Here is a 12,758-nt window from a genome sequence, read left to right as displayed (position 1 = left end):
TGTTACAATGCAAATTTTAATGTGTGTTTACTTCTGTAAAATAATTTGTTGTTTGTAGTTTTCTGCATATGGTGAATAATTTGTGCAAGGGCTCTGGTGAATGAGTTCTTCTAACTAAAGTTATTCTGAATTAAATGTATCTCTTCCGTAGTTAAAGTTTCAACTGGAGTTTACCTGATTTTGAACAGATGTTTGCCTTATGAGATAGATAAACAAAGGAATAAAACCCTCCCCAAAAGACAGACCATGTGAAGCCTTGACTAAGAGATTTTTACCTAGTATGAAATGAACAGGATTCACTGGGTTCCTGGCTATAGCTACCTAAAGGTGGAGTTTTTCAGGTGGCAAAATGTCCTTTCATTCACTTTGCCACTTTAGAGCACAAGAACAAAAAAAACCCAAACCAAAAACAAAAGAGAGATTAAAACTACTTTAGTAGACTCATCTTGTTCAAATCTAATGCACAAAAGCACTGAAAATTAGTTGATTGAACTCTAATTTTAAAAGTCACTGACATTATAAAAAAATGTCAGAGGGCATGTCATCAGAAACAGGCTTAAAATAGGATGTCAGATGACTGCTGAAGACCTAATTCTTTTTTTTGTTTCTATTCTTAATTTGTTTAGCGGTTTGCAAATACTGAAACTGCAAAGCAATTGTCAAAGAGGATTTATTAGCAGAAATTCATGCACACACACATACCCCCCTGCACACTCAGATGACCTGCATATAAATGGTAATGCAACAAACAAACAAAAACCCTCTTCAGGAGGAGCTGAACGGAGCCCCAAGAGAGAAAACGAACTCCACCACCAGTTCTCTCTCTTCCCTTTGAATTGCATCATCCTTTGTTCAGGGTAGTGCTTTTAGTAGGAACAATTTAATGGTGATGACTTTCTTGTCTGATGCTGGCAAAAATTAAGTCTGTCAGAAAAGCTCTGTGTTGATATAGACAAACCAAGGAGACCCATTGTTTCATTTTCTGTTTCAGAAACACACCCTTAGTTTGTAGGTGATTGCTTATTTGGGATTTCATTAAAACAAGTTTTCTGTAGTAAAAAAGCAAATGGAAATGCTCTGTGCTGATTTGGAGAACAGTCACGAATTGTGGCCAGTGTTCAGAAGCTGTTACGAATGCATTGGTGTTATAAGGAAAGCTCATTAAATCTTGGTCTGTCTCTTTTGAATGGGAACAACCCGAGATTGGGGGGAAGAGGAGGGCAGACGGACAGCCACACACACAGCTGATGAATATTTTCTTCAGAGAAGGAAGAGGGAAAGAGAAGTATCTTCTACCAGAAGAACAAAGATGTCAGGAATTTATACCAAGTCATGCTGCACATCCTAAAAGGCTCAGATTGCAAATCATGCCTGTCCCATCCCTGGACAGTTGATCTTCTCAAGAAGCAGATCCTGAACAGTTGCAGTTTGTGGTCTGGTGTTTTAAGGCACATCGACATTCGTGACTATTCATCTTAAAATTCCAGGCTGCAAAGTGCAGAGCTGTAGGAGCTTCTTATGAAAATCTCAAGTCTGTCCGCATTAGGACAGAGGCAGGACATTTTAAGTTAACGTGATGGCTGTCATCCTTACTCGTGAGCCAGAGCCTTCAGGGAGAATGAAGAACCAGAAGAAGCCTGGTCACAGGGAGGAGCAAAAATGCATGTTTTAATAGCAGAGGGGTCTGTTTCAATTGTGAAACCAGGTAGGGGGAGAAAATTTAGCTGCTCCAAAGAAAAAAGCAGTTGTGTTTCCTGTTTATGAGCTAGGACCCCTGGCTATCTAGCAGGCTTATCCCAAAAATGTCTCCAAGTGATGAGGAAACAGAGTCAGAATACAATTGAAAATGCTTTTTAGTATTCTTATAGATTTTTCAGTTTCTCATGCCAGCCAAAGTAAAGAACGATTGATTGGAGAAACCTCAGTAGAGCCTGTGAGTTTTCTCTAGGATGCGTTTCTGGAAGGGCGAGTGTCAATTTTCAGCCTTCACTTGCAGTTCTGGAGGTCTGGGGGAAGGATGGGCTTGAGCTTTGTCAGAGTTTGGGGCTGGAGCCAGTGCCAGAGTCTGAGCTGCTCCTGGGGGCTTGGATCAGCTGTACTCCACCAGGGCGCAGGGGTGACACGGAGCGGGAGGCAGAGAAAAAGCTTAAGTATGCCGGGGGGACTAGGGAAGATACAGTACAGCAAGCCTGTTCAGATCAAGGGAAGCTGAATTGCACATGGGCCCAGCACGTGAGACACAAATATAGCAGCCTGGTGAGTGCCCAGCTGGGGCGAGCTTTATTTTGCTTTTTAAAGGAATGCTGTCAATTCCTATTTGGCTGACAAATTTTTGCTTTGTTTAAAAAGGAAAAAAAAAAAAGAAAAGGTGGTGGTTGGTTTTTTTTCCCACACACAAGCCAAGAGCAAGTAATTCCCATTAAGTTGTTCATTTTTGTAAAAGTTCCAGTGCAAAGGGTTGTCTTAAAACAAAAACTGCTCCCCTGTCACCTGATACTCAAATTCGCTGGAGAGAAAAAGAAAAGCGGCTGCATTGATTTTCATTGTCCAAGCTGAGAGGAGTGCAAAAAGCTAGCAGGGAGAGGGTAAAAGACGAGACATATTTGAGAATACTCCTCCTGATAATAATCTGAGGAGTCGTTTGCAATATGAATAAGGGGATGTGTTCCTTTAAAAAACATTGTTGCTTTTTAAGTGGCTAGTTCTGCTGTAAACAAATCTTGGAAAGCGCCTGTGGAATTAGATGTATTTCAATTAAGGAACTCAAAGGAAATAGGTTTTTACCTACAGCAGAGTATGGAAATGAGGGTGGGAACGTAAAGCATTTTACAAAGCAAGATGTAAGTTCCTTTGAGTAAACAGGGAAGTAACAGCTGTGAAATGTTGCTAGCAGAAATTAAATATTGTGGCCAAAGGTTTGTTTCTCTTTTTGCCTGTTTGCTAAGGCGTAATTGTTCAGGTACAAACAATCAATCAATCTTCAAGTGTAAAGAAAGGGTCAGAGTGTCCATTTCATCAAACCATACCAGTACATTACTTACATGCCAGATTAAATTGTCCAGAGGAGGGAAGGATGTCAAAACGTCATGCCTTCCATGGATTTGTTTTCCTGTAGACAATGTTTTTTTGAATGTCTGGTTGTGGTTGTTAGAAGTGCATCTTTCAGAAATGGGTAGTCGTTGCCCACCAGGCAGGCAGAATTAAGGGTATTTTGGAAAATGCAGCAGGGTGTTTAATAAGTCAGCTCTTATTTTGCCAGACCTCGTACACCAAGATATATTTGCTTTCCTTTTCCTTTATTTATTTATTGGCTGTTAGATGCCTAGAAGGGAGGTTTAAGTGCAGCAGCCAGAGGTTTCTGTACCCATATGCATATGTAAGTTGTATAAAGTTTGTGAATTCTTACTGGCATCAGAACTGCATGTGACTCAAGCTACACATATGCATAACTACTTACAGATGCAAGTCACAGTAATCGTTAAATTCAAATTAATGAAGCCTGTACAAGGTTTAATTTCTTTATGTGGGGCCCATATTTCTGCTGGTACTCTGTACAGGCTAATTCACGAGCAGCTTAAGGACCCTGTTTGCCCCCATCATCCTTTCCACTCTGGGTACCTTTGGATTTCTGCCCGTTGACTGCGCTGCTCCCTTGCCCTGCCCTGCACACTTGCAGCTTGGGCAGCTGGAGTAGTTCCCTATTTCTTATAGGAATCTTCCCTGTGTATGGGAACGAACTGCAAAAAACCAATGTGTCTGCAAGGCTTACAGAGCGCCTGTCAGGGACAGATGGGAGTTACGCAGCTCTTTGCCACATGATGTTCTCCGCTACAGTAAATGCACTTGATTTCTGTCTTTCTAATGATTTTTTAAAAAGATTTGTTAATTGGCCACATGCAGAAATTTGAAAACAGCAATCAATATGAAAAAATGGAAGATTTACAACTTGCAGAGATGGATTCTTTTTTCTTTTGGGGGGGTACTTTTGTAGGAACAAACTAAATGGCTGGATTGTATTTTATATTGAATCCAGTGCAAACATGAGGTTTATGCAAATAGCAAAAATAGTAGGTTCCACATATAATTGGGGCCAAAACTTTAACCTCTAGAAATAAAAAACAGAGCCAAAGTAATGGAAAGTCTGATCTGCTTTAGTACAGCATAAGAAGAATTTTGTGTTTTCTGTGTGCAGCAATTTGCTACTTCCAGAGCAAGTGGAAAGTGTTTTGACAATTTTCCATGTCTTCAGTGGAAGAGAGTCTTCTATTTTTTAGGAGATTTTGGTTTTGTCTAAACCCAGAAAAACTCCTCGATCGTGTGATTTCAGCTTTTGGGAGGTTTTTGAGCTAGCATTGGCTACCAGAATACCAACTACGTATACGCTTAGTTTATTACAGCTAAATGCTTTGGTTGTTTATGACTTTCTGACCTACACCTTATTTTCTGCAACTGCTGCCTATGCATATGTTTTCAAAGAGATTTGAATTTTGAGTCATTTAGGGAGATTAAAAAAACCCTCTTTTTTTGGTGGGGGGTTGTTTTGCTTTGTTTTCTCAAGTGAAAGAAGTTAAGGGAACATGTAGTCTGGCAAAGGTTCAGTCTGGCATTGCCTAACTCTTTGAATTACAGGTCCAAATTCTTCAAATTGCAGTGAGGAGGAGGGAAGGGGGGAAAACAATCTTTTTAGCTTCAATACCAAACCCTGCAATTATGAGCTGAAGTTAGAGGAATGCATATGAAGAGTTATTTAAGTCAGAGCTGAGAGTGGAAACTGATTATAACCCCAGCTATGAAGAGACTCCAGCCCCTCCATAATAAAAGTGCAACTCTTGAAGTTTTTTGCCCTTCCAGATCTGCTACTTTAATCACCTATGACCAATGCATGCAGAATGAGGTAGACGAAGGGTGTTCAGAAATCAGAGGTCTCCGTCCTCAGTTGCCTCAGAGATGTCAACTTCTGAAAATTTCGCCTTTGAATTTTCCCTAAATCCTCTTGCTTGAGGGCAAAGAGAAAGGGGGAGAACAGCTTTCTTGGCTGAGGACAGTAGGGAGTATTTAAAGGCAAAAAAGCTGGAGCCCTTCTGGACCTTCCCCCTGTTAACGCTGTGGATGTGGCTTCTTGCTTCCGCTCTAAGGGAAGGGGTCTCTCCTGAGTGCTCCTGATCACATGTGTGAGTCATCTCTACACTAGGACCCTGGTCCTTAGCATCTCGGGCTGGTGTTCCAGCACTGGTGCTGCTCTGTCTGTGAGACCATCGGTCACATTGGTCACGGGTGTTTTTACCAGCCAGCAAATACAGTGACGTGGGAGGGGGGTGCCAAAGTGATCCCCCAGCCCTGGTCTCGCAGCAGCTGGGAGGTGGTGATGGAGGGAGGCACTTGGAGCAGATGCAAGCAGAAGCAGCCTTTACTGCAGCGTTGCAGGGCAAAGGAAACAGATTTGATCAGATTTGACTCTTGGCAGCTTGCAGGTGGTGACTGTCCTGGTGCAGCTGAGGAGCTGTACGTGGTGAACGTAGTGGGTATACAGTGTCTCTTCCTGCAGGTAATGTTTTGCTTTCTCTGACATCCACATGTGGATGTTGATTCTCTCCCTTTGCCTTCTCTCTTGCTGTCTATAATAGAACAAAACTACTTTATGGACTAAGCCCAGGCTGGGCAATGGTTCCCCACCCTTGTGTGGTCAGGAGCAGACCCAAGGGAAGGAGCTCTCCTCATGGTACTCTGCTTTCTGCTGTGTGAGCTGCAGTGCTGGGAGGGCCCCTCCTTATCCTAGCTTGGGGAAATGATGCTATTTTGTTACAGGGTTTTAGGGTGGGGTTTTTTTAAGTAATTGTACCTATTTTATTTTGTGTGGCCTCCTGGTCACTTGTATTGGTGCAACTGGACAGATGTGAACAGCATTCAGACAGGAGGACAGGGGTGATGGGAGCCTCTTACACTGACTTCATAGCACAAGAAAATGTACCTAGGAACCCAGATCTTGATCCTTTCAGTACGTCTGACTTTGGGAGCCTGGTAGCTCCGAGGTGGCCACCAGTTCCTCATTTTATCAGGCATGAGCAACAGAGAAGAGATTAAGGCAATAACAACAGCTGTCAGAATATAGCCTTTTTAGTGGTATATTGGAAAGGAAGTTTGGCCTGAGTCCGTCTCAACTGAGAATGCTTCAGCGAATCCTGGGAAAGACGAAGAAATGAGTGTGCGGCAGTGTCTGTTCCCTAGTTTGCTGTAAACCATATGTCTGTCTGTAGCATACACAAATACTGAACAGGTGAATAGGTGACTCAGATATTCAGTTGGCCAGATATTATGATTACCAGCACTACCCAGTCATGCAGGCTCTGCCAAATAACTTTCAGGCACTTAGCACCTGTGGATGCTGTCCCTGTCAGCATGCCAGAACTGACTGCCATCTGAATAACAGCAGCTCCAACCCCTTGGTGTTGTCTGAGTGTCTTGCTGAGCCAAGCTTAATGCACACAGGAATTGTTTTACCTACAAATGAAGCAGAGCCACTCTGCTTGATATTGCTGTGTGTTCCTGTACTATACGGCAGTGCAGGCAATGAGAAAGAGACAATTTCTCATTGAACTGCAGGTAACACAAATGCAATTAGCTGTATTGGTATTTGGCCAGCGAAAATACAGTAACGTTCTTGGAAGCCGGAGAGTTAATGATGTTAAATCTTCATGAGCAGCCAAAGTCTGTCCTCTCCTACCATTTTCTTTTTGCTTGCCTTAATGTATAACTTTCTACCTTTCAATTGTAGGTAATTAAGCTGGACTCCTCCGTGCGGAAATGTCACACTTACCACCTATAGGCTTCCTATCTCCAGCTTTAAAAGGAATTATTCTTCCTGCAGCTCCTGCTGCTCCTGTGTTCCACTCTTATTAACCTCATGGCCGCAAAGAACAGGCTCTCCTGTGTTTTCATTAGATCTGCCTTCTAAAGACATACAACCAGGAACCAAGGGAAAATATTCAGAGAAGAGATTTGACTTTTTTCGCTTGTGGGGTGAGGTGAGGATTGGGAAAGAATCCTTCCAGCTCTCTTGGTCCCCTCTGACCTGGTCCTTCTGCTGGATCTGTCGCAGCCATGTTTTCCTGGTTTGTCTCTCAGCAAGGAAGCAATTGCAGATATACACATTTGCCATCATTCAGTCTCACATTTCAAAACAACCCGGATTTGATACTGTCATAGAACTGAAGAGTATTTTCACTCAGGTAGGGACCTGGCTCTTGGAAGACTTTGCAGCATAGCAGTGCACTTCTTTGTGATTAAATCTTAATTACAACTTGAGGGCACCCTGTGTGGTGACACTGAACAGCACAGACAGCGCTAGTCTGTGAATCCAGGTTCTGGAGCTGAGCTACAGAAACTATTACATGCGTTTGAGCAAGAGAATCCATCAAAACACAGTGCAATGCATTATATATTCAGATCCCTTCACCCATTGCAGCACTTTGCTGGCGCTTCTGCATTGCTCTGTGCCCACTCTGCAAGATGTCCAGATGTGCCGTGGTGGAGCTGCGAAAGCATTAGATCCACAGTGGATGCCAGCAGGAGACTGATTAAGCGTGGTGACGTGGTCAGATATTCCAACTTGTGCAGTGACTGTACCTTCTGGGTACAGCACAGACACTCCTGGCCTGACCTTTTTGATTTTGAGAAAAGATAAATGTCATTACAGAGAGGAAAGAAAGAAGGGCATGTGTAAACTGAAGCTGGTTTTGGAGCCACTAGAAGTTGAAGGTTCTTCTTGATGAGTTCACATGAGCAAGATTATCAGTTCACTTATGCTAGCTGTAGCCATTTATGCTTGTATTGAGTATTTAAGTCATTACGAAATCAGAAAGAGATTGTTTGGTAGCTGCTTTGCCCATATTTAGAAATTATAGTTCAGGATGCCAGGTGATAAAAAACAGTGCCCAAAGCATTCGGGAAAGAGCTTGTCTGCTCTCATGGGTTACGCGTCTGGAGGGACAGGAACATCCTTTCCCCTGGCAGGGCACAGACCACAAAAAAGCAAATACTTGGGAGCTGGATGTTCTTGCCTGCTGGCCCAGACTGTGTGACCAGGCACTGCTGAGAACTTCAGGAGACCTCACCTCACTCCCAAGGGAGATTAAACTATAACTGGATGGCTCAAATTTTGGTATGGAGCTTGTTTCCACAACTTTTTGCCCTGTAGTTTGGGGGGGGGCAGGATCTGTGGGCTAGGATGGTCGCAAGAACTTGTCCTCTCCACTCAGTAGTGCTGCTGCATGCCCTGTGGCAGTGAGCAGCTGCCCAGCGCTCCCTACCCACCTGGGGCCAGCTGGGCAGCTTGTTCCTTCCCACACTTGCACAGGGTGAGCACTGCACCCGGCATGTAAGGCAGAGGCAGGATGAGCACTGTTTGGTTTCCTGCCTTCTGATGTTAAAAGCTTCTTCCCTGGAAAATGTTTTCCCTTCCCTCGAGGCCCTCTTCTCATCAATCGAGAACAGGAGTTACAAAGACACACAACTGATTTTTAGATCTTAATAATAAACAGTTAGCAAGGCTTTGGTATGTACTGTGCTCAGGAGCCCTGGGATATGCAGAGATACTGCTTTTCATCACCATTCCACAAGATAATGAAGTCCCAATTCCCCCTTATAGCAGTCTGAGGACATGTGATCTTTCTGGTTTGCTTGGAGAGTCCAAGAGATGGAGGGCACTGGCAGTACGGCACAACCGCCAGAGGCATCCCCAACCCAAAAAGCCTCTCACCCATGCTGAGGGGAGCACTGCCGCTCATCTGCCTCTGCCTTTTTCTGTGTGGTAGAGGTGTTTGAGGCATTGTGGGTGTGCGACATGGTGGAGCCTAGAAGGATGAGGTGAGGAGGGCAGGAAGGTGACATCCATGCTGCTGCAGTTCTGCGTTGCTTGGCGTGGCTTCTCTGTACTGTTGGTATAGGCACACAACCAGCCCCAGGTTTCCTATGTCTTATGCTGAGATCCCTGAATATGAGGAGCTGCTAACTGCTTCCTCTCCCTCCAAGTTGCAAGATGAATCTTCTCCAAATGGGTTAAGTTATTTGGCTCTGTCAGAAGTGGGATTTTCCCTTGTAAGAACGCTCTTGTCATGAGTAGGGAATACTGCTGGGGGTTCATCACACCCAGCTTATGTGTCCTCATCTGGTTCCCCAGCCAGCTGTGACCATTCACTGTCAGTGACAGGCTGTGGCTAAGCTGTTCATCACAGGAGACCCAGTATTCGTGTGGGGTAAGTGAATGCCCGTCCTCTGACCTTCAGGGACCTGAGGAAGAAGAAACTCGGTGGAAGGTTCAAGGTGGGCTGGTGGCTTGGCAAGGAAGAGTTTTAGCAGTAATAATTTATGTAGAGAGGAGGAGACTGAGGGGAGTGGTTATGAGGATCTGAGAAGGGAAGTTGGTGATCAAGGTTCAGGTAGAGAGACTGCCTGTTTTGTTAGAGATTAAGAAAACAAGGATGAGGCTATTTTTAGGAACATCATGTCCAGGCAAGTGGATGACAGTCATACTTCACAGCAGAAATTCTGATGCTGAAGTGCAAACGCTGCTGAGCTTGTGTTGCCAGCCTAATGAGCAGAGGAACATGACGAGCCAACTACAGTAAAATAGGGATTTAAATAGCATGGTTCACAGGGTATTTGAATAGGAAAGACGAGATGTGCAGGAGTGGATGGCAGAAAGAGTGCCTTCTTTTTGGGTAAGTCCCCCATACAGCTTTCCTCGTAGAGGGCATCAGTGCCATGAATATGTGGAAGGGGAGGTAACAGTGGCATTCATTCGGTGGTTTCTGTTGGGAAAGCTGAGCCAAAGCCCTCTGCTTGCCCCATTTGGGAGCTGCCTAATCAAACCTGGTGGGGAAAGTGCTGGTCCTGTTTCTTTTGTCTGAGCAGCAGCTCTGGACCTGTCATTGCTTCTGTTTATTTTACTCTGCCAGGCCCAGCCTGTCTGGGGTGGACATTCAATCCTACTCCCACTAGAAGGAAAAGCAGAGTTTTGGAGGCTTGGACTTAGTCTCCTTGTGGACTTTCTCCCACATTCTCCATCCTTTGCTTTGGATCACAAAAAATAGTGAACCCAAAAGAAAAAAAAAAAAAAACAAAAAGCCCACCATACCTGCTTAAAATTAATGCCCCCACTCCCCTAATTTGAACTTTGTAAAGAGTCTGCAGAAAATCATAGCTGTGTCAGTCAGGGTAAGCCCTCCAAGGTGAGCTCAGCTCCGGAGGCTTGAGGTGGAGGGACCACGTTATGGTCCTGCCTCCCAAAGGGATGTGCTGGTAAATTGCATGGTAATTGTGTTTGTTATCTGCAGCGTGTGGATTCATTACATTAGGTACAGGTAACAGGCGATTGCAACTTAACCTTGTCATTTAGGATGCTCCACGAGTCTTCCCCGCTTCCCCTGGCCCTGCTATCAGCACACATGGCTGCAGTAGCCCTCCGCAGTAGGATTGTGTAAGCCTCTGGCTCTTGGGTTTCAGGAGGTCCATTCTGAAATGTGATGTGGGCAGTCAAGGTATCCAGACTCGGGGAATTCACAGGCAGGCAATGGGAAAGAGCTGTGTGTGAGACCACGCTTATCAAAAGCCTGACCCAAAGGGAGAGGTGTAGGTTGAATGAGCAGCTTAGCCATGAGGGGTTTTTTTTCCACTGACTATAGACTGGCAGGCCAAACTTTGGCTCCTTTGAGATGACAGTGAATAGCCAGCCAGTTTCATATTTAAGCACTTTGATGAATATCCTGGTCTGCTGAGTCCCCTTGCTGCTGTCAGATGGGATCCCAAAGCTTGTCAACATGACTGATTGCAGCGTTATGTCTCTCTCTCTGCGTATGAGTAAGAGGCCCCATGCTCATTTGGATGAGCTTCACTGCACAGCCCCACCTGAGGTGATGGTGTGCCAAGAAGGTAGGCCGAGAAGCTGGGTCGCTAGCTTGGGAGCAGTGAAGCTGTCAAATGACTCAGCACTCACGCCCATGGTGGCGAGAGCAGCAGGACAGTGCCTGTGGGGCATCAGAGTTCAGGCAGTTGTCACCAGAGAAGAGTAGGGCTGGTCTTGGCCCTTCTCCCTCGATGGCAGCTAACCCAGTGGGACCAGGCAGTGTGGCAATGACACAGGTCCCAGTATGATTCCTACAGCCATGTGGGGACCCGGTATCACCCCGTGGTTCCCACGAGAGAGTACCGCAATCATTGTTGATGGCTGTTGTGGACAATAAAGGAGCAAGTCTTCCCTCTCCGATGGAATGAATGTCCTGCGTCTTGTACCGGCAAGGCTTTCCTCTCTCCTGGTCTGTCTGCCAAATCTCTTGGGTTGGCCCCACACACAGGATTTGAACTGGTTTTAACTGGTTTGGCTTAGGAACAGAGTTAATTAAACTGCTGGAACAGGTTGGTGGGATCTCTTGTTTTGGGTTGGGGGACCCCATGTAGATGTCGCCTGTGCACACCAAACTGGCACCAGAACCTCTTTAATCCAAAGTACGAGCAGATGAGCAAGGAGTCAAATCAAATTTAGCACACTGGTTTAGAAAATTATTTTATTTAAACCCGTACGGTTCCTGTGTGTGGGTTGGACCAGAGCTAAAGTGATTGCTAAAGTCACTGTAGTTAAACTCATATAAATTCGAGTGCAGGTAGGCTTTTACAAATTCATTTGTTTGGATCAATCATACTGTTGATCCAACAGAAGCACTTTGCAGAGCACAAAAAATAAATGCATGCTAGACGTCAGTTATGGGCCGGCATTCAAAGGGCTCACCTGTTGGTAAAGGCCATATCCGGGCATGTGAGGTGGGACACTGCCATTTGTTACCATCACAGGGGCACTCAGGTCTGCATCTAACCAGCCTTTCAACATCAGCTGCTCTGCTTGCTGAGGTGTTAGCCCTGTTACATCTGTAGTTGAAAGTGATTCAAATGGGAATTTTTTCCCCAAGCCGTGACTCTGCTGGGGCATTGGGATGATTCTTCTTTGTAAGGACGAGATCCAAGACATTCAATGGCCAGTATCACACCGGACAGCTTTCTCAAGCTCAAAATAATAAGGACGGTCTCCGTACCAACTCCAAAATACCAGCCTTTTCCTAAAGGAGACTCCAGCAGGAGTGCGAACGAGGCTGTAGCTCATCTTTAATAATGCTACTTTTAAAAATAAATCATGTTTTATGGATCTAAACTTAGCCTCTCCAGATAAGCGAGTCCCAGGGCTGCTGGTGATTAATATGCAGCGCTAGAGCGTGGCCCAGTGGGGCCCTGATTAATAGCGATGACATCATGACTTTTAAACATTCTGTTAATGCCGGCCCCGGTGACAAATGGGGACGCACGGCATTGCTTCCCCTGGCATTTGCGTTGCCGGAGTGAGGGCTGGGAGTGGCACCCTCTCGCCTCCCCAGGGCTGGGTGGCAGGAGCCGGCGGCTGCCTGCCGGGCTGACTCACACTGGTCCCCGGGGCTGGGAGCCGCGGGGCTGGGAGCTGTGCCCTGGGACCTGGCGCTGAGCCGGTCTCCCCCCTTCCTCGTTTGGAGGCTTGTGCGAGTCCCTGGAGGGAGAGGCAGGTGTGCCGGGGCTTTTTAGGCACTTCATCCACCTGCAGCTTTCTCTGCCACCCTACCCTTCAGCGAGCTTGCTCTTATGCTTGGGGCCAAGGAAGCTCCCCGTGCAAAGGCTCCTGCTCCCTGCTGCAGTTCTCCCTGAGTTTTAGGGGGCTGGTACCCCGCACCCCTGACACAGCACAT

The 12,758-nt window shown here is 45.6% G+C and overlaps 1 protein-coding gene across 1 annotated transcript in view; it reads left to right on the top strand.

Moving 5' to 3' along the window:
* LSAMP (limbic system associated membrane protein) overlaps positions 1-12,758 on the top strand; it is a 1,011,998-nt gene that overhangs the window by 202,565 nt on the left and 796,675 nt on the right. The gene's annotated exons all lie outside the window — the stretch shown is intronic.

This window comes from Gymnogyps californianus, chromosome 1, assembly GCF_018139145.2.
Source record: "Gymnogyps californianus isolate 813 chromosome 1, ASM1813914v2, whole genome shotgun sequence".
Lineage (NCBI taxonomy): Eukaryota > Metazoa > Chordata > Aves > Accipitriformes > Cathartidae > Gymnogyps > Gymnogyps californianus.
Note: the sequence above shows the minus strand (reverse complement) of the source record. Positions and strands in the feature narration are given on the sequence as shown.